The following is a 20,659-nucleotide window of genomic DNA, read 5'->3' on the forward strand; positions in this document are numbered from 1 at the left end:
TCAGCTGGTGGTGGGCCTCACTCAGCTGGCGGAACAACCCAATGTGTTACATGACTGCCTGGCCAATGTCTACCATTGGATGTCCAACTCGGCTCTAAAGCTCAATGGAGGAAAGACTGAGCTGATGCTCTTGGGCAACTCCAGTCCCTCCATTATTGCCAGCTGTTGGCCCCGGTCTCTTGGCGATCCACCATCCCCCAAGAAGGAGATCAAGTCCTTGGGAGTATGGTTGGAGGAAGATCTGTCCTTTAGGACTCACGCCAGGAAGACCGCGGGGGTTTGCTTCGGTCTACTGAAGTCAGCCCGAAAGGTGCTACCACTGCTTCCGGATCCAGCTAAGAAGCTTTTGATGCGTGGTTTAATCCTGTCGAGGCTCGACTATGGAAATGCCCTGTTTCTTGGCGCCCCCGAAGCGACCTTTAAAACTCTCCAACAGGTGCAAAACGCAGCCGCCAGAGTCTTGATGGAGATCCCTAGAAGGCAGTCTGCTGCCCCGGCCCTCAAAGCGCTTCACTGGCTCCCTGTTAAGGAGCGGGTGAAATTCAAGGCGCTGTGTACGGCCCATAAAATTCTACATGGCAAAGGCCCCCCTATCCTTTTTAATATGGCCCGTCCTTATAAACCTCCACGCCTTCTGCGCTCGGACCAGCAACATCTTTTGCAATCTGCGAGAGTTAAGAGAGCTCGGACTGGGGGCAGGCGTTTTTCGGTACAGGTGGCATCTCTGTGGAACGCTCTGCCCCTTAAGATTCGCTCAGAGCCCAAGATCCTACTATTCAGGAAACTCCTTAAAACCTATTTGTTTCCTCAGTAGTGAGTAATCGAGTCTCTCCTTCTTGGTCTGTCGCGCCGGGATGCCCCCGGGTAAGCTGAGCGCGTTACAAGTTTCATATAATAATAATCTTTATCAAGACTGAAAATTTACTCTCTCCTGTTTTGCGGCACTGGGTGGTTGCCTCATACATGAGAATCCTTATTTCATGTCTTTATCACACTGCTCTGGATAATTGGTATGTGCATCTTATTTAGAGGTGGGTCTGCAAATTAAGTTGATTAAAAAAATATTTAATTTTTTTTCGATATTTGATCTATCTCCTTTCAATTGATTTCGGCATTTGTTGTGTTGTTTAATTACATGAGTGTCTTGTTAATCACTCTATGGCACCCTTGCGACTTCCTTCAAAATTCGCACGCTAAAATATTTAAAACGATAATTTAGCCGTTTTCGCTGTACTTGAACCGGACAATGGGGCACACCATCTACACCTCGAAGGTCGTGTGGTTTCCACCTTTACTACGCTTGACTCTTTTCCTAGTATCACGGCTCGCTGGTCCTCAATGGGGTGGATATTATTGACCGCTCGTAGACGACCTCGGCAGGCAGGTGTGTTATGGGCGTGGAGAGACGGAGGCTTTGACACTGCACGCTCAAAGGCTACGAGCGGTCAATAATATCCACCCCATTGAGGACCAGCGAGCCGTGATACTAGGAAAAGAGTCAAGCGTAGTAAAGGTGGAAACCACACGACCTTCGAGGTGTAGATGGTGTGCCCCATTGTCCGGTTCAAGTACAGCGAAAACGGATAAATTATCGTTTTAAATATTTTACCGTGCGAATTTTGAAGGAAGTCGCAAGGGTGCCATAGAGTGATTAACAAGACACTCAGGTAATTAAACAACACAACAAATGCCGAAATCAATTGAAAGGAGATAGATCAAATATCGAAAAAAAATACAATATTTTTTAAATCAACTTAATTTGCAGACCCACCTCTAAATAAGATGCACATACCAATTATCCAGAGCAGTGTGATAAAGACATGAAATAAGGATTCTCATGTATGAGGCAACCACCCAGTGCCGCAAAACAGGAGAGACTCAATTTTCAGTCTTGATAAAGATGGCATATTATTGAAAAAAGCCATCGAAACGCGTCGACGCTCATAAACTGTATAATCGAGCAATCAAGCTCATCCTGTGAACAACACGAATTAAACGAGTCTAGGATTGAGCTCCGAATTATGGTCTTGATGTGCAAACCTTCATGACAAATTGTACTGTCTATGTTTGTCTCTCCTTTCTCTTTTTTTAAACAACTCCTTCTTGTTATTGTTTTATTCAGTTGATACTTTGTGTTTGCAATAATAGGTGTAGCATGATAACTTGTGAATTGTAGAACAATTTTAGATGAACTGTGACTGTGATGATATTGTATAGGATGCTTATAGAATGATCATTTGTTTTTTAATGTGTTACTGGTCTTGTTTTTAATACACAAATACATTTCAAATATTTTATATATAAAAATGTTTTGTCTATGATTAATTAATAGCAGTGTCCATTATTAACGTTTGGCCTTCATTTTTCTGTAATTGCACTAAGAAGAAAGCCAAGAGGATTATGAGGGCGAGGATTCAGAGGAGGAGGGAAGGCTAAGAAAGAGGAGAAGAAGCAGGAAGTGGTTTATGATGAGGAGCAGGAGGGGTAGAACGTTCAGGGGGAGGGGGATGAGGACTAGAAAGAGGAAGCCAATGTAATTCTTGGTCACATATATAAGTATATATGTGCATGCCATGCCCTTAATAACTAATGCCACACCTCTCTTAAAAATCTTATTTGCTCTTATTTCTGCAGCCTCTTTAGAAACCTCACACTTTTCATCCCATATAGGACTTCTTAACCCCCGCAACTCTCTTAAAATGCAGTCTGTATTCGACCACTACTTATGCTGTTGGTAGCTCCAACCCTCATAATTTCACGCTTTCTCTGTTTTTCAGCTAGTACATTTTTGAAAGCTCCCTTATCTTGCACATTTTTTGGGGCACTTTCGTACCCACACAGTTTGGAGGCGTGGATCTGTCTGTGTGATCTCCCCAATCTTCCTCTTTTGTCAGAGGGAGAAATTTTTAACACATTTACCTCACTGTGAATTTTACGCCCTTGTGTGATTTCTTTGCCTTCAAAGGTTCTGATGGACTCTCTTACTTACATACAAACTCACACGGTTTATGGGGACATTTCCGGGAGCACTGCACCCTGAAACTGTCTCATGAACAGACAGTTTCAGGGTGCACGTTCACTGGACGCAGTGTTTTGGGGTGCTCTCCTTCCTTATATTGCTCCAAGGACAAGTCGTTTCAGTGGGTATCCCTCGGGGTAGGATTGGTAACGCGGGCACTCGGGAAATGGCCGAAGGGCAGGTAGCTACGTTTCAGATGTGGCTGCTTTTTTGGGGCAGCCTGGGGCTGTCTGTGCTGTAAGGAGGCCGCCAGCGGCTCAGTGGGTGCCTGAGTGGCCTTTCTAGAGGCAGATAGGCAGAGCCAGACCATTGATGTATGCTGATTAAGCGGGAGCAGGGGGCGTGAGCAGAAGTGGTCTCACTTGTATTCAAGTGTGGCTCAGCAGTGTGAACTAATCTGTGCATTTAAAAAAAATCCAAGATAAGGTAATAAAACATGCCCCCATCCCCTTTCTTTTCATAAAACGTTGCTGAAGCAGTGTTTTGCAGAAAGGCAATACGCAGACGTGGGCCACGTTTTTTCGTGTAACCGGGCCGATTTTTGATCCCAATCCAAACCTGGTATCCCTCTATATATAGCCCTGCTGCTTGCTTGGGGTTTGAGTTCACTCTCTTCCCAAAGTTTTTTCGGCACATATTTCTTCGAAACCGTGTTTTCCCTCTGTTTTTTTGTCCCACACTTGCATTTGGAGCACTCTTCCCCATCGTGCAGTTTGAGTTTGGGATGCTCGCGCTCAGCACTAGAGCGCTCTGGTTTCCCGCGTACTGACCTCTCATGCCTGACCTCTGACGTGGCCTGGCACGGCGCCGCGTCCTCCGTTCACACCACGCGCGCGCTACGCCTCGAGCGCTCTCGTGGCAGGCCGCACCGACAACTAATCAATAGTGCTCTGCGTCTGGGAATGTGGGAAAACAATGTCCTTGCGCTGAAGCACAGGAGTGTACGCAGTAACAAAAGTAAGTCTGTGTGAGCGTAATAAAGTATGCGCACAGACATTCGTGCATATTAAAGTAGTGTTTGTTTTGTCGCAGCACAAGCGTTATGACAGCAATTGTGCGTGTGTGTGATAAATTCAGTGTGTGCAGCTAAGGTAATTTGCGAACGCAACACGCCATTTCTCACTACTCTTCTATCACTCTTTTGAGGAAGCGCTGTGACTTGCCCATACGCCTTTTTTTTTAGTTTAAAAATAAACAGTTCTACATTTTGTGAAAAAACAACCGTCCCGAGATGGTAAAATCCGATAGTTGAAATGCTTCTGCTGAAGTTTAAGGCAGGGCGTCTTTCTGTGCTGTGAAGCCCGAGGCGGGCTAGACTGCTAAACAAGAAACGACCCTTCATGCCAGGGTGGCAGTTTGCTGAAGGAAATGTAAATGTGCACAACTGGTTAATCTGCAAATGTATACGCTCGGAAGCCCTTGTTGGGTTTAAATGATACAATCATCTAAAGCTTCCAGATGAAACCGATTTATTCTCTGTGAGTGGTATTGCACTACATATATAGTCTGGGTACTGCTAAAATCTATGTTTTGGAAGCACTTTTTTTGTCTTAAACCTATCTGTGCATTTTGTAACAGCCAACGTTACACCGCGTGTAATGCAAATTTAAAATAATGACTTACATATTCACAGTGTTTTCTGTCATGGGCTGGGACCTCCTACCACTAAAAATACACAAATCACTATTATCCACCGCACCATATAGATTCAATTCTGTGGCTCTCTGGTTATACACACAGACCTTTGCAGGCATTAGCAAATGTTTTTTAATGTAAAATGGTGCACTTCTCACTGATTAACTGAACTTGTATTTATTTTACATTAAAGCTGTGGGTTATTTTATATGTAGTTACCTGGAGGTGAAAGACCCAAAAATAATTTACGGAATATTTTTTTTTTGCCATGCCTTTGACACCCCCATGCTCAGTGACCCTGCCCCCCCCTTGCACCAACATCGCAATTCCCATACTTTTTGAATTATTTTTTACCGCTGTGTGTATACAGTGACGCGTCTGTGCAACTATTGCAGGGGGTAGCTGATGTTGCTGGCTGCATAGGGAGTAGATGGTGTGCAAGTAGCTGATGGCGTTGCACACTGGTGTGGGATGGTGTAGGGTTTATGTGTTGCATCTGTTTTATTTTATTTTAGGCTTTTCTAAAGTGCTGACGTAGGGGAGTTGATGAGTTAACACATAGGAATCTAGGTTGAAAATGATAGAAGCAAAAGCTAAAACAATAGAAATTGAAAGTTTGAAATGTAATGTTTATTAAATTGGCAATAAATTTGAAAGGAAAAAGTATATTTTGTTTAGAATTGTTCTAACAATATTCCTGCACAGTAGCTTAACTCTAAACAAAAACCCTAGCACTAATACTAAGCCTGTCTTTTGCCATATACTGTTATGTTCCTTCATCCTAACCTGTAACCCTCACTTCACATTAACCCTGTCACCTACCCCATTTCTATCCAGATCTCTAAGCATAACCCTAATCCACTCCTTCATCCTCACCCTACCTCTAATACTATCCACAACCATAACCCTACCTCTTAAGCTATCCCTGGCCTTTAACCCTACCCAATACATACCAAACCCTAACTCTTTCCTTAACACTATCCCTATTTAAAATACTTTGAATCATTTCCGAACTATTTTCAGGCTTCCTACCTTTTTTCATACATTTTGTTTGCAATATCTTGTTTCCTTCTAACTTTCCAATTCAAATCTTCAATATTTCTGACTAATTAATTCAGTCTTATGACCAAGTATCTGGCCATAGGTCATCCTACAGCTCTATTTTGGGATGTTTGCACTAACACTAAATAAATATTTATCATGAAATATTAATACCACAATCTAGGTAAATACTTAAGAATTCAGGTCCTAGAGGTACAGCGCATATGTAGCAAGGAATTGCTGAATATGTGAAGTACTCATGAGCTGCTACCTCACATCCCACAAATGCAATTCACAAAGGTATGGACGGAGATCTCCAGCTATGCTAGTTCTATCTCTTGTGCACAAGTTCTCTGCCACAATGTACTATGTTTTTGGTGTACGCGTGGGAGAGACAAGGGGAAGTGGCTGGAAAGGGACATGCAAATTGAAAAGTTACTTACCTTCAGTAACGCTCTTTCTGGTGGATACTCTATCTAACCACAGATTACTCACCTTCTGTACATCCCAGGTGCCAGGATGTATCCAATTTTTTTTTGCCAGTACCAACTTCTACTTGCCAACAAATAGCGTTGCATGGCTACACAGCAATCTCGTACCAGCCCATAAGTGATGGAGCGGGCGACATATAGGCCCCACCCATGAACACTGGCATCAGTTTCTTAATCTTTTGCCTTTCGTGCTCTCAGATGTAGACAGTTGTAAACAAGATGTAGGTAACAGTGTGGCCTTATTGCGCTCTTGTGATATCCAGTCCGCATAACGAAGAAGAGGGAGGGCAGTGGCGAATATGTGGTTTTGTAAGTATCCACCAGAAAGAAGATTGCTAAAGTTTAATAACTTGTTCCTCTGATGAATACTTCAAACCACAGGTTTCTCACCTTTAAAATAAATAATATAGCAGTACATCCCAAAGCTGGAGGGTCTGAGGACTGGACTCAAACCAGGAAGTCTTGCAGGGCAGTAAGGGCAAAATGACCCTCTCTGCAGGCCTGGCTATCATGGCAGTGTTGCTTGGTGGGCAAATGCACTGATACCCAGGTTGCAGCATGGCGGATGTCCAGGACAGGCACTTTCCTTGCCAACACAACTGTTGCACATTTAGCCCTGATGGAATTAACCATTGTCACAGAGGTTCCTGTATATGCATTGAAAATCTGCTGTGTCGCTCTGTCAACACGACAGTGCCATAAAACACGCTTTCAATATCTTTTTTCTTTTCAGAAACAATATCCCAAAGGGGCATTTTCTTTTTGAAAAGTGACCCCCCTCAACGTGGGAGTTTTCTTCCATGGCGTGGGAGATCATTCAAATATTTTTACTTTCACTTACCACCAGATTGTAGATGGCAGTGTGTGAATGTAAAAGCTGTCCATTTGTCCTTCCACTCTACATAGGGCGGGTGGATAAATGGCCAAACCTCTGACGGTCCTTACACCGCCGAGCCGTTGGAGGAGGATTATTTCAGTGGCAGAGACGGGGTGGTCTCTATGTCTGACATACTTAAGTTCTGCCTGGCTCTAATTGAGGGGGTTAGAAATTAAGTTTGGTGGAGAGGGTATTCTGTTGCTATTGCGAAGGAGTGTTCTCTCCGCCAAACACCAAATCATGCCCTTAATCTCCACACATAGTGAAGATTTAGTTGTAGACCCCTCCCCTGTTGCTGAGACAGGAGGTCCTCCCTAGAGGCAACGGTATTGGAGAGCAGATGTTTAGGCTCAAGAAATCTGGGTACCGCACTATCTGAGCCTATTCCAGGGCTATCAAGAGGTCTTGGACCCAGTGTGTCCTGGTTTTCCTTATACTCAAGGCAGGAGAGGTAATGGTGGCAATGTGTAATGTATAGCATATCCCATTACAGACAATATGCATTTCCCAGTGAGACTTCTGGAGTGAGCTCTTACGCACAAAAGTTTAATTCTAGATGTTTTCTGCAGTGGTAAAAAGATCTAGCTAGGAGAAGCCAAACTGATGGCAATGCCGAATGCCCCCTCCGTACGGAGGGGTCAATAGTGGTCCGCCAGCCAACACTTGCTCAGTTCATCGGGTCTGGTGTTATGAGACCATGCCAGTTGCTGGGCCACCATAAAGTGCTGTTTGAAAGACTGTCTATAAAGGTGCAAGGCATCCTGGCATAGGTTCAAGGAACCCACTCCACTTGTTACAATATCATATGGCCTCTTGTTGGCCATGAACACTTTTAATTACTTCCCCTTGGTGGTTGGCAGGAAGGCTTTCTAGGCTAGGTGGATTGCATTAAATTCCAAAAGACTGATGCGGAGATGATGCTCTGCTGAGACCAGAGGTCCCTGATGTCCATCTATCCCAGATGACACCCCCACCGTAGCAGTGATGTGTCTGTCGCAACCGTGAAGACTGGGTGGTAAAGTGAGAGTGGTCTTCTGTCTGTCACCAAAGAAGATCCTGAGCTCTTTCCTGAGAGGTTTTGTTGAATTTGGAGAGACAGCCCCATGCTGGGCCGACTGAAACCTAAGGTTCAACTGCAAGGGCCTAAATTTGCAATCTGATACGGTGGGTGATTGAAACTAAGAGCCTACGAAGTGTCAGAACCATCCTCACGAGACCTAGGACTGAGCTTGAACCATCAGGACCATATTTCGAATGTCTCAAACTCACTGCGGTAGCGGAAGGGCCTTCAAAGCCACCATATTCAGATTAGCCTCTAAGAAGGGAAATCTCTGCCTAGAACTCATGTGGGATTTAGGCACGCTGATGGATAACATGAGGAGGTCAAGAGAGCGGCCACTGTCCAGAGGTGATCAGCGACTGACTGTGCTGAGTCCTCACCAGCCGCCAGCCATTGAGGTATAGGAATACATGTATCACTGGCATCTCCAAAGATGAGCTGCAACCACCATAATCACTTTTGTGAACACCCAAGGTAAGGCAGAAGGGCAGCCCAACAAATAGGAAGAATCATAGGGCCAGGCTAGCTGATGAAACTTCACTTTTGTCAGAAATGTCCATACATTTTGATTTACTGTCTGGGGTGGGCTTGAAGGGGAGACTTTTAGATTTACCTTACTCATCGATGCCTGCACTGCCAGGCATTAAGACATACAGTGTTTTGTTGCTGCCAGGGGCTTGCCGATATAGCCATAGTTTTGACCAAGTGGCTATGAAGTTATCTGTGAGAACCACGTTAGTGACAAAATAGGCTCTAATGAAGGGAGCCCTCTTTGGGAATATCAGTCATCAATTTGGCTCTTTTTTCAACCATAAGCAGTTGTAAATCTAGCGCCTCTGTCGCTCGTTGTACTACCACTGCAAAGGAGGCACTTGTATCTGTTTGTGGGCCAGTTGATGAGTGTAGCTTGGTCTTGAGAAAAGTGTCTAGTCCACTGGTATTCTGTAAGACTAGTTGAAGACCTTCATCATTGCCATGATGAGGGAGTAGATTATTCACCACTTGATCATCAGGGTGCTCGGGAACGTTTTGTAGGTCTGCAGTGTGTCAGAATGGAATACAAATAGGGATTCTAGTCTCTGGTAATAATGCCATAGTGCCATAGTAGAGGAGGCTGAGAATCTGGCTGAAATACCACTGGTTGTACCTGGGCAATCTTATAGTGCAATACAGGCTTACCGTGGGCCAATACTGGTTCAGGGTCAGAGGCCAGTATTGGGATCAGATCTGGCAGGGACACTGACTCAGAAAGGACTGGTGTTGACCTTAGAGACAGAGTAAAAGCCTGCACTGACGCTGGTACAGGCCCGGAAGTGGGTCCCAAGGGACCAGCTGGCTCCATGGGAGATACAGTAGATTTAGGCACTCTAGAAAGGAAAGTTAGGCGGTGCTAACATTATTATATTCAGTCTTCACTTTATGGGGCAAGGCTTTGCATGGGTGTGTGGAATGTGTGCCTGTATATGAACGGGAAAATGTCTGCCATTTGAGGACAATGTAACATAATTTTGGATCAGGAGCTAGTTGAGATATAGAAATGTACGGCTCTTACTTGGCCTGGCTTTTTGATCCCATGTATAGGACATGTTCTCTGCAGGTCAGGGTGCACGGTGAAGAGGATGTGCTCATTGACGGGTTGTAATATGGAGGCGTTATCGGAGTGCACCGCCAAGTAGAGTCTTTGCTGCCTCTGTTGCAGGAAGCCCATTCTTCACCCACCTACGCTCATCCTGCCATTTCTTTTTAGTACCCCCGCAAGGCGTACCTTCACTCCTAATGCATTCACCGTGTCAGTGATCTCCTGCCACAAGGCTGCTTATCTGCTTCACTTAGGGAGTGTGGGGGCAGAACATGCAGTTCCCTGTAATGATCCTTTACAAAATTAACTACAAGTTCTGTGTCCTTCTCAGTGAAGTTCCTCTTTTTCTAAAGTGGAATGATATGGACCCTGGTGGCTGTAGGTGAAGTGTGGCTTTACGTCATTTCACTGCACCAGGGAAGGTGGCATACGCTACAGTGTGGGCAATACATATTTGCCTTCAGTAGAAACATTTGGCAGGTGTGTGAGATTTTCCTCAGGTGATTTTGTCTACTCTTTTTAATTCAACATTTTACATAGCGTAGGCAGGCACCTAACAAATGCCCATAAAGCCACCAATTGTAAATTTATGGTAGTATTTTGAGTCGCTTGCTACCCCACCCATTCTCAAAAGTGGGTGAGAACCATAGCTCCTATTACCAGGCATGAAACTCTACTGGGAGTTTCTGAATTGCATCTAGGTAGAGACTTATGCTCAGGCTTAGGCGGCAATCTGCATGTGTGGAGATCTTCACTCATACATTTTCCTTTGTGAATAGGCAAATAGCGTATTAAATAACTTTGCATCTTGTGAATGGTTATAAAATATCAGGGCAGTGTTCATAGAGTTGATAGCATTTAAATAAATAGACAACCTGGCCCTTGCTTACTTACCAGCTATAAATCAACATACTGATTGAGGAGTACTAATGAGTCTTTGCTGGTAGCGCCCACTTTCAAACTTTACTTGGATAGGAGGATTTTTTTCCAAATAAAGGGGCCCATTATGATAGAGGATAATCCGCATCCTCTGGGCCTGCGGAAGCCACCGCCGGCCCGGAGAATGCGGACTATCCGCTGCGGACTGAGAAAAGACCCCCTGCCAGATTAGGATGGCTGGGGCATCTTTTTTCAGTCCGCCGCATTTCCGCCGCGGTCGCCTTCCGACCGCGGCGGAAAAGCTCTAACATGGATGGCGGTGTCTATCAGACACCGCCAGCCATATTAGGATGGCTGTGCTCCTATGCCTTTCCACGGCGGCATTTCCGCCATGGAAAGGCATACGGTGTTTACTTTGGGGGCCCGTTGCGGGCCCCCAGGGGTGAAGGGGGGGGTGGGGGGTGCACATGGGGGGTACCTATGGTACCCCCCTGCCTTTGCGTGCACGAAGTGGCAGGCACCACGCGGTGCCTGCAGCTTCGTGCGTGCAAAGGTAAACATGCCTTTTTTAACATTGCGGCATGTGCTGCTTCAAGCAGCACCCGCCGCAATGTCAGCTAAAAAAAAAAAAAAAATAATAATAATATATATATATATATATATATATTTTTTTTTTCTACAGCGCTAGTGCAGGATGTCGGACTCTTCAGAGCACTTTAAGGGGAGTGAGGAAAGGGCATAAAAGGAAATGTGTGGAAAAGGGAATGCCCAGACATGAGTGCTGTGCTCAATGTGCCCCTGGAACCAGACTTGGGTTGCTTGTGTTCCGGTTCAGAGAAGCCCTGGCTTTGCACGTTGGACTGGACTGTTGCTACTGGAGAGGATCAAGGCTGACTTGCATATGGATGGGTCAAGTTTGAGGTGCTATTTTGGCGAAAAAAGTGATGGACTAGGATGCGGCCCGAGAAATTACCAATGGCTGAGATTAATTCAATCATCCTACCCATCATTTTGTTATTTACTTCAGTGCAAAGCCCTAAGTGTGACTGATGTATGCCCAGACTGGGTCCTGTGTTCGCTCTGCTACTGGAACCTAGAAGCACCCAACTGAAGAGTCTCAAGTATGGTAAGACCAGATTTGGGTTGCTTGTGTTCCAGTTCGCAGGAGACCTGGCTTTGTAGTTTCGGTTGGACTGTTCCTATTTTGGGCAGGATCAAGGCTGATTTGCATACATCTGGGTCTAATTTGAGATGGCATGGTGGACAAAGAATGATGGACGGGGTGCAGCCCGAGTAAATACTAGTGTCAAAGATGAATTCCCATTCATCACTTTCAACCCATTCATAGATGGGTAGTTTATTGCATGCAATATGTTTATGTGGTCTTGTCATGTTACATAGGCAAAAACATATAAAGGGTAGATGTCGGTACAGTGGTATGCAGTTGATGCCAATAGATGGTATAAAGATGTGTCTATCTTTTAGGTAAATACTGCCGTTTGAAGGTATGCAATTTATGCCAAATAAAGGTACAAAGAGGATTACAATTCTAGGTAGTATATTGACATATGATGGTACGCAGTTTTCATCAAATGATGGTAGCCAGATAATTCTCAATTATTTGCACATATTAGTAACAATTCATTCAGTTCATTTATTAAGACCTATACTGAGATCAACAATTAATACAAAATAGTTCGAAAACAGTCTTTTTTTATTTAAAAAAAATCTTTTTATTAAATGCAAACAACAAATAAACAGAAAAGAAGAGAAACAGAAAACAAGGCAATACAGTACAAATACGTCATGTCGGTGCTGGGGGGGGGATACATATTCAAATCAAATACCAGAAGTAGGTGATGAGACTGGGGAAGGGGGAGGAGTCCAGGAGTAAGCAAGGTAGCTAAATTCCCGTGGAGGAAACATCAGGTTGGGGGGATGACAGGTCAGTATCCAGTCCCGAGGGGGGGGGGAGTACAGATGCCACCACGGTATTCGTTCCATTGATTCCAAATTTTCCCCAATTTGCGGGGCGTGCCACGGGAAACGTACACTGTCTTTTCCCTAAACATGCACCAGTCCATGCTTTGTTGCCACACCAGAACTGTTGGTGGCCTCTGGGCACCCCACAACTGAGCAATGTCTCTCTTAGCAATCATATTACCCAAGGTCACCCATCGAAGCTGCGCCAGGCCATAATCATTCGGCTCCCAGACATTCAACAGACACCGCCTCGCCTCTGGCATGGATCGCACACCCGTGACCTCACTCATCACCTCATGCACACGAGTCCAATAGCTCATAACCGCAGGGCATTCCCAAATAATATGGAAGAACGTACCCACCAGACCACAACCACGCCTGCACAGTCCATCCACAGAGAACCCCATTCGCACCAGACGAGGACCAGTTACATAGACCCTATGAAGAATTTTGAGCTGGACAAACCGGAGGCGCGCTGGGATAGCCACTTCCTTTGGAGAGGAAATCGCCGCCTGCCAATCCTCATCGTCGGGTTCCAGACCGTCACGAGTCCACACCTCTCGAAGGTTACTCAGTAAGTCGGTTCTGGCATTGATCAACTTCTTGTATATGAGTGAGATCGTGCTGTCAGGGACATGCCCGCCTAGCACCCGATCTTCAAGCGGGGACGCCTCCGGAATATCCGAGCCCAGGGGAAACACAGACAAAACCGCGTGTCGGATTTGCACGTATCGAAAAGATTCTCTATCATTCAAGTCATACTCAACTTTCAGCTGCTCAAACGTCTTGACTCTACCCTTGATCCACACATCATTCACCCTGCTGATACCGATCACGTCCCACTTATCGAAACCCTTCGACTTCCAGAGGGAGCCAAGTTTTTCCGATGCATAAAGCGGGGTAGCACGGGTCGGCTTATCAGCCCAGCCCAGGGCTGCTGTAGTGCGATGCCACACCTGCACCGCTGTCCTAGTGGGGCCCGTGAGAGATCCGCCAACAGATTTCGCATACAGAGCCCTGTTGTAGTCTCCACCAGGCAGCAACCATTTATCCATCTCAAACGCCGGGCTTGGCAGAGGACCGTAAGTGCAATGGTTGATGGCCCCCAGCTGAGAGGCCCAATAGTAGCGGCGGATGTCCGGGAGCGCGATACCCCCGTCGTACCACGGGAGCGTCAGCTTCGCAAGAGCAATACGAGAACGGCCCCCCCACACCAATTGTCTCTGTAGACTTTCAATCTCCCGGAAGTAACGGGCGGGCACAACATCAAGAGTATTCTGCAACGCATAAAGGAACCGAGGGAGCGACATCATCTTAAATAACGCCGCCCGTCCCAGAGGAGAGAGAGGGAGCCTACCCCACGCTGTCACGTCGGCACGGAGGCGCTGGAGAGGGGGCAACAAATTGCGTTCATAACGAAGCACAGGGTCCAAGGTGATAAAAATCCCCAAGTACCTGAATCCCTCCCGCACCACCGAAATAGGACATCCACGAGGCAGGAGAGGGGCCTCGCCGCATAAAACATAGATGCAAGACTACGACCAGTTGATGACCAAACCGGAGTTTATACGGAAAGAAGTTAAAACGTCAAAGAGGACGATCAACGATTTCTGAGGCGACGTAAGATATATGAGTATATTGTCTGCATATAAGGATATTCGGTCCTCAAACTCCGGAGACCATCTAATGCCTTTCAAGGACGGTTCCCATCTCAGCCATGCCGCCAACGGCTCCAAAGCAAGGGCGAACAAGAGAGGGGACAAAGGACAGCCCTGGCGCGTTCCCCGACCAAGAGCAAAGGAGGCCGAGACACGACCGTTGACCACCACCTGAGCTAAGGGGTCGGTATAAAGCAATTGCACCTAGGCAATAAAAGAGGGGCCGAAGCCAAATTTAGAGAGAACCGCCCATAAATAAGGCCATTCCAACGTATCGAACGCCATGGTGGCGTCCAAAGACGCCAAGATGGCAGGTTCACGCAGAGTCGCCGCTCGCGCGAGGACTCCATGCAAGCGCCGAAGATTAAGTGCTGTGTTACGATGGGGTATGAATCCGGACTGATCCGGGTGAACCAGATCGCCTATAACCGCGACCAAGCGAGTGGCAAGTACTTTGGCCAGAATCTTCGGTTCAGCATTAATCAAGGATATGGGCCTAAAGGAGGCGCAGCGGTCACGCGGCTTGCCATCCTTGTGGATCACCACTATGGAAGCCAGCCTTTGGTCGGGAGGGAGGGAGCCTGCCTCCAATGATTCCAAGAACATCGACCGCAGATATGGTGCTATCACATCCGGACGGAGCTTATAGAGCTCCACCGGGAGCCCATTAGGACCCGAAGCCTTCCCTGAGCGAACCGAGCGAATAGCCGTAGCAACCTCATCAACTGTAGGCGGAGCCTCTAGAAGATCCCTGTCAGGGTCAGACAAACGTGACAGCGAAATATCACGCAGGAGCAAGTGGGAGTCCTGTTCCGGTCTATCAGAAACGGGGGAGTACACTCACCGAAAGTGGTCAGCGAAACATTCAACAATATCAGCAGGGTCGGTGATACTCACGTCATTCACATCAACAATCACAGGGACAACCCGACTCGCACGTTCCCTCTTATCCAGCCAAGCAAGCAATTTCCCCGCCTTATCCCCCACATCATACAGTCGTCCCTGTTGCTCCCTGCACATCTCCCTTGCAGCATCAGTCACCAGCGCTCTATACTCAAGTTGTTTCAGACCCAAAAGGTGCAGCCTCTCCGGGGTGACCTCAGTTTCCAACTCCCCCTCAAGAACGGTGATGTCATTTTCAACATGAACAACCTCCTCCCGCCTACTTCTCTTGACACTGCCAATCATGGAGAGAGCCTGGCCCCGTATAACAGTTTTGTACGCTTCCCACAACGTGACAGAGGAGGACACAGAACCCACATTTTCGGCAAAGTAGTGGTCAATCGTTTTAATTAGTTTTGCCCTAACCTTGGGGTCGCGGAGATACCAGGAGTGGATCGGGGCCACCCTACCCTCCGACCCCAAATGAGCGTCCACCACCAACAACAGCGGGGAATGATCCGAGATACCCCTAGCAAGATGTTTCACCTCCCATATGGAGGAGGCCTGGGAGGAGGGCATCAGCACATAATCTAATCTCGAAAGACTGCCATGGGCACCAGAATGAAAGGTATACTGCAATTGCCCAGGATGAAGCAGGCGCCAGCAGTCGGTGAGCCCCAAAGCCTCCAGGAAATCCCCCAACCAGGACTGTGACTTCGCAATATCTCGGGGAGGGTAGCGGTCACACAGCCCCGACACTACAGAGTTAAAATCCCCACCCACTACAAGCAGACCCTCGGGGAATCCCAAAATCACTCGTCCCAAATCAGCATAAGTGGCAGTCTGGAGACCCGGGGGCACATAAACAGAGAGCAAGGTGACAACCCCTCCCCCCCAGCGCCCCACAATGGCAGCGTACCGTCCCCTGTCATCAAGGATGATGTCGTCAACAGCAAGAGGGAGGGAGTTCCGAACCAGAATGCCCACCCCCCTGGAGCCAGAAGTGAAACCCGAGTGCGCAACAAGACGATAGCCACGCCTATTCATTGCGTGGCACGTATTGCCAAGCAAATGCGTCTCCTGAAGCAGGACCACCTCAGGGGACAACCGTCTCAAGAGCTGCAACACCACGCCCCGTTTAATCCTGTCTCCCAACCCGTTCACATTCCAACACAGTACCTCAAGTCCCCTAACCCCCATCCCAAAGGTCAACCCCATCCCCACCCCACACCGTGTGCGACACAATACGACAGGAGATCATCAATAATATGCCTTGAAGAAAACAATGAAACGAAAACTGTAACCCCCCAATCAACCCCATACATCATACCCCCCACCCGCACCCCTGCGTAAGACTCAAGAGCCACCCCAACTTGCAGTGTGCCTGTCGCCCTAACATACAACTATTCTACAAAAAGAACCCCAGAGGAGGGAGACTCGCTCATCCCCCCGCCCACACCCCCAGAAGACAGCATGATAGCAAGCAATAGTGGCATAGCACCAAACCACAGCCAAAAAGTCAACACGATGGACCGGGAGACAATTCAGCCCCTTATTCCTGCTCCACAGGGCCTCCCTCCTCACCACCGGAGTGTCCAGAGTGTTCAGAACGATCCGGGCCAGGGGGCAATGTGTCCAGCCAGTCACTTGCCGCCCCTGGATGATCAAAGAAGTGGAGAAGTGTGGCTCACTGGTTAGAGGAGGCAGACCCGGACGCTGAGATCAGACCCTGGACCAGGGTTCAATTCCCGACGCGGCAGGGTCTTGAGCCCAAAATGTCCACGGACTCGGTAATTCTCGCTTCGGTGCCTACTCGAATCACAGGTTCACACTCTGCAACTCTGGGCAATAGCTTGCTTAATCTCCACTACGGCCCCCCGCGGCGGGATGCCTGGCTTTCACCTTGGGGATACCCAGTAGGGGCTATCTCACAGGGAAAAACCAGGACGGGTTCCCAATGCAAAGCGCTTTGAGACCTGGCGGTGATATTGCGCTATATAAAAACCCATCCATCCATCCATCCAAAGAAGAATGTTCGCTCGTTGTACACCACACGTAACCGGGCCGGGAAAAGCATGGCGTATTTCATGTCTCTAGTCCTCAGTCTCTTTTTCACCCCCTGGAATCCTAGTCGCTGTTTCTGAACCTGCTGGGTAAAGTCCGGGTAGAAGCTGACGGCAGTGTTCTCATAAGCTGTAGGACCAGATAGGCGCGACGCTTGCAGGATTGCGTCCCTGTCCCGAAAAGTAAAAATCCGAGCAATGAAGGGTCGCGGAGTGGCGCCCAGCTTAGGCGGACCACCCGTGATCCTGTGTGCACGTTCAACGGCAAAAAACTTGCTGAGGCCCTTGGGTGCAAGAGGATTCAGGACCAGATCCTCCACCAGCAGGTCCACCGAGGAAGCTTCCGATGTTTCCGGGACACCAACCAGACGGACGTTGTTTAGTCTAGCACGGCCCTCAAAGTCGTCCAGGCGGCGAGTGAGATAGTCACGGGCGTCACGCAAGTTACCGACCTCTGCCTGTAAATCGGAGACGTCAGTAACAAGACTAGATGTCTGTAGATCGAGGGATTTGACCTTCTCATTAGTTTTCGCAAGGTCAGCCCTGATCAAGGTAACATCAACAGCGACCGTATCCAACTGGTCAGCCAGGGCCTCATACTGTTGACCCAGTGTGGCCTTCATCCCGGCAATGGCGCCCATGACGTCCCTCAACGACAGCTCTTCATCCAGCGGGGAGTCTTCCCCCATCGTGGCCGGGGATTTAGTTGGTCCACCCGGAGAGCCCTTGACGAGGGTGTATCTGTCCATGACATTTGATTGCACGGAGCCCCCTCTCGTTGCCGGTCTGGTCTTGCGTTTCTCTCCCTCAGGCCATCTTAGTACGTGCGCCCCGAAGGGTAGCCCTAGACCTAGTAAAAATGACTAAAATCGATGCGCCCGCAACAATATAGAAATGAAGATGCAAACCAATCACCAAGTGATAATTGACAGGGGGCCGAGTCACCAGTCGGTGAACAGCGGTGAGGTGAAAAGCGGCAGGCCAGGGCGATCGAAACAAAGTCAAGTAGGACTAGGTGCCTGAAACAAAACTGAAAGTAGACAACCGGGCAAAGGAGGCTCGCGTGATCCGTTGTTGTTCAATTACTGTCCGGCTGGCAGAGAACCAAGCCCGGGGGCAGCACCATGGAGCAGGCCGAAAAAGTTCAAAAGTCCATATCTTCAGCTCCCGATGTCCAAATCAAAGTCTGAAAACGGATAAACGATCAGCAGGGCCGTGCCAGTAATAACCCGTCGTCCAAGTCAGGATAGAGTTTAGGATAATCGGTGGAGGTGGCGAAGGTCCGGGAGCCCTAAGCTCACGCGACCATCTTGGGTGCGCGCTAAGCTCCTCCCGAAAACAGTCTTTTAATAACAACATCCATACAATCTAAAACGTTTCAGAAACTAGTTAAACATGTAAAAAACATTGTCACAGGCAAATTCTTCTGGAGGAAAAAGAATTAAATTAATCAAAGCATCCCCATTAGTTATATTAAATTTAAAGTATAAAGAGAAAATATAATTAATGCAAGGTTGTGCAATCTACGGACAAATAAATAAAACATGATTTAGGTCTTGGGTCCCACCTTTACACAGGTCACAGAGACCGGTCACATCTTTCAATGAAGAACAGTGCCTTTTATGAGCATTCAAATATAGAATGCTTAACCTGAGTGCTAAGATAACCCGCCTGGGTCCATGATCAAGTCAAAATGAGAGCGACTGTTGTGAGTGCATAAACTCTACTTTATTTGGTAAGGATGAAAATAACTAGTGATTTACAGTGGTTACTATCCTCCATGAAACTAAGTCTTTGGATAGCACTCTTTAAGAAATGCTTAAGTTGTCCAGGAGACGTGTGAATATATTCTAACTTACACTTTAGTCTTACCAGGACAAGCCTAAGATTTTAGTAAGTGTGAAATTCAAATTAGAATTTACAAAATACTGTTGTAACAAATCTCCAAGTGTACCTTCTGAAGCATGTAGTAGACTGTAGGTCCAGCGTATAATGCTAGCTATGGCAAACGTCGCAGAACTAATTCATGCTCATTCTAGACATAATGCCTGAACTGGAGTTGTGTGACTAACAGTTGTAATTTTTCTCAAGGTCTTCCCTTTATACAGGTGAAGAGAGGACCATTTCTCAATAGGGATATGTTCACTTATAAAAAGTCAAACAAAAAAATTAATAAAATGTACAAAAATGTTGTTGCAAATCAATTGGAGTTCAAATCAAATAGAACAACGTTGTTAGTGTACATCAGTAAATGAAGGTCCTAGGAAGCACAGTGTGGGAGAACGTTTTGTTACATCTAAAAATGTAGCTAGTAAATCATGTAAGTAGATGGAAAAAAAAAGAGGAGACATGAGAGACATTTCTTTTTTTAATCCATTGCCAGTACTGATTTTAGGGGTGAGCTCTTTGTTCCCCCCTTCAACTCTGTGCACTATGTTGAGGGGTGGAGTGCTATAACTGCTATCAACAGCTTCGGTGGGATGGGACTCTCAGTCCCCGCAGGTTTTTCTAGAGTGACTTTATCAAACGCTGTGTAGAAATCTATAAATGCAGGATACGGAATTTGTGACTTTCTAATTACGTATTTATTTATTAAAGTTTTAACAGTCGCAATACCGTCAGTAACAGAATGGCTGGGATGAAATCCTGCTTGTTCCTGTGGTATAATCCCAGTGGCAAAAAAAGAATCTTGCCGTTGTTCTAAGAAGCAGCCTGCAAAAAGGTTCCCTGTTCCATCAAGTAGCACAATCTAGCAGAAGTTACTGGGTAGGAGTAGTGAGCCTTTCCTATGGAGGGGAATTATGATACCGCCTTTCCATGAATTTGGGGATTGACCTGTTAAAAACAGTATCTAAAAACCGGAGTTAAGAATTTCCCCCATGCGTCTGTGGCCCTTTTTGTTACTATTACTGGAATTCCGTCAGGGTCCTTAGCTGAAGAAACTCTTGCTTTTTTATTTTTGCAATCACCTTATCTTGTGTCGGAGGAAAGATCTCTTCAGAGGTGGTTGATTCAAACTGAAAATCAAATTGATGACATACAGTAGGTACATTTTTGCTACAAAGATGTGAAATGTAATCCGTGCAGACTGGGCCGAGGATAAGAACTGTATAAGGGGGTTTTTTTGGTACCACTTTGCGCAGCAATCAAAGATCAGAAAAGTCTGGACTTCTTCGTATTAGCCACCTGCTGTAAATCAATCTAGTTTTTGTCAGCTATTCTTCGTTTTCTGGTGAAGCAGATCCTTTTCCTTTTTTCCAAAGGGTTTGGATTTCTTTCTTCTTGCTAGGGGAGTGGTTCACAAATTGAAGGCGAGTGAGATTGTTTATATCTACAGAAAGTATCTTAATAATGGGATTCATTAGGGTAAAATTCTTCTTTTTTATCTAAGTGTTGTCATTTTGCAACTTATTTACTACTGCAGTATAAGAGATTCATAGTGGTTAATTGGGTTTGCCATTTGCGGAGACCATTAAAAAATAATGGTAGAGA

The 20,659-nt window shown here is 46.6% G+C and overlaps 1 protein-coding gene across 3 annotated transcripts in view; it reads left to right on the forward strand.

Annotated features, from left to right (window-relative positions):
* Positions 1–20,659, forward strand: part of KCNJ4 (potassium inwardly rectifying channel subfamily J member 4) — a 763,549-nt gene that overhangs the window by 603,613 nt on the left and 139,277 nt on the right. Inside the window, exon 1 of one of the 3 annotated variants that reach the window (XM_078683735.1) lies at positions 3,843–3,976. The exons of the other annotated variants lie outside the window; for them this stretch is intronic. The gene's annotated coding sequence lies outside the window, so the exon portion shown is untranslated. Of the gene's footprint in view, positions 1–3,842; positions 3,977–20,659 lie in introns of those variants that run through there. 3 annotated transcript variants of the gene reach the window in all.

This window comes from Lissotriton helveticus, chromosome 1_1 (genome assembly GCF_964261635.1).
Source record: "Lissotriton helveticus chromosome 1_1, aLisHel1.1, whole genome shotgun sequence".
NCBI classification, from domain to species: domain Eukaryota; kingdom Metazoa; phylum Chordata; class Amphibia; order Caudata; family Salamandridae; genus Lissotriton; species Lissotriton helveticus.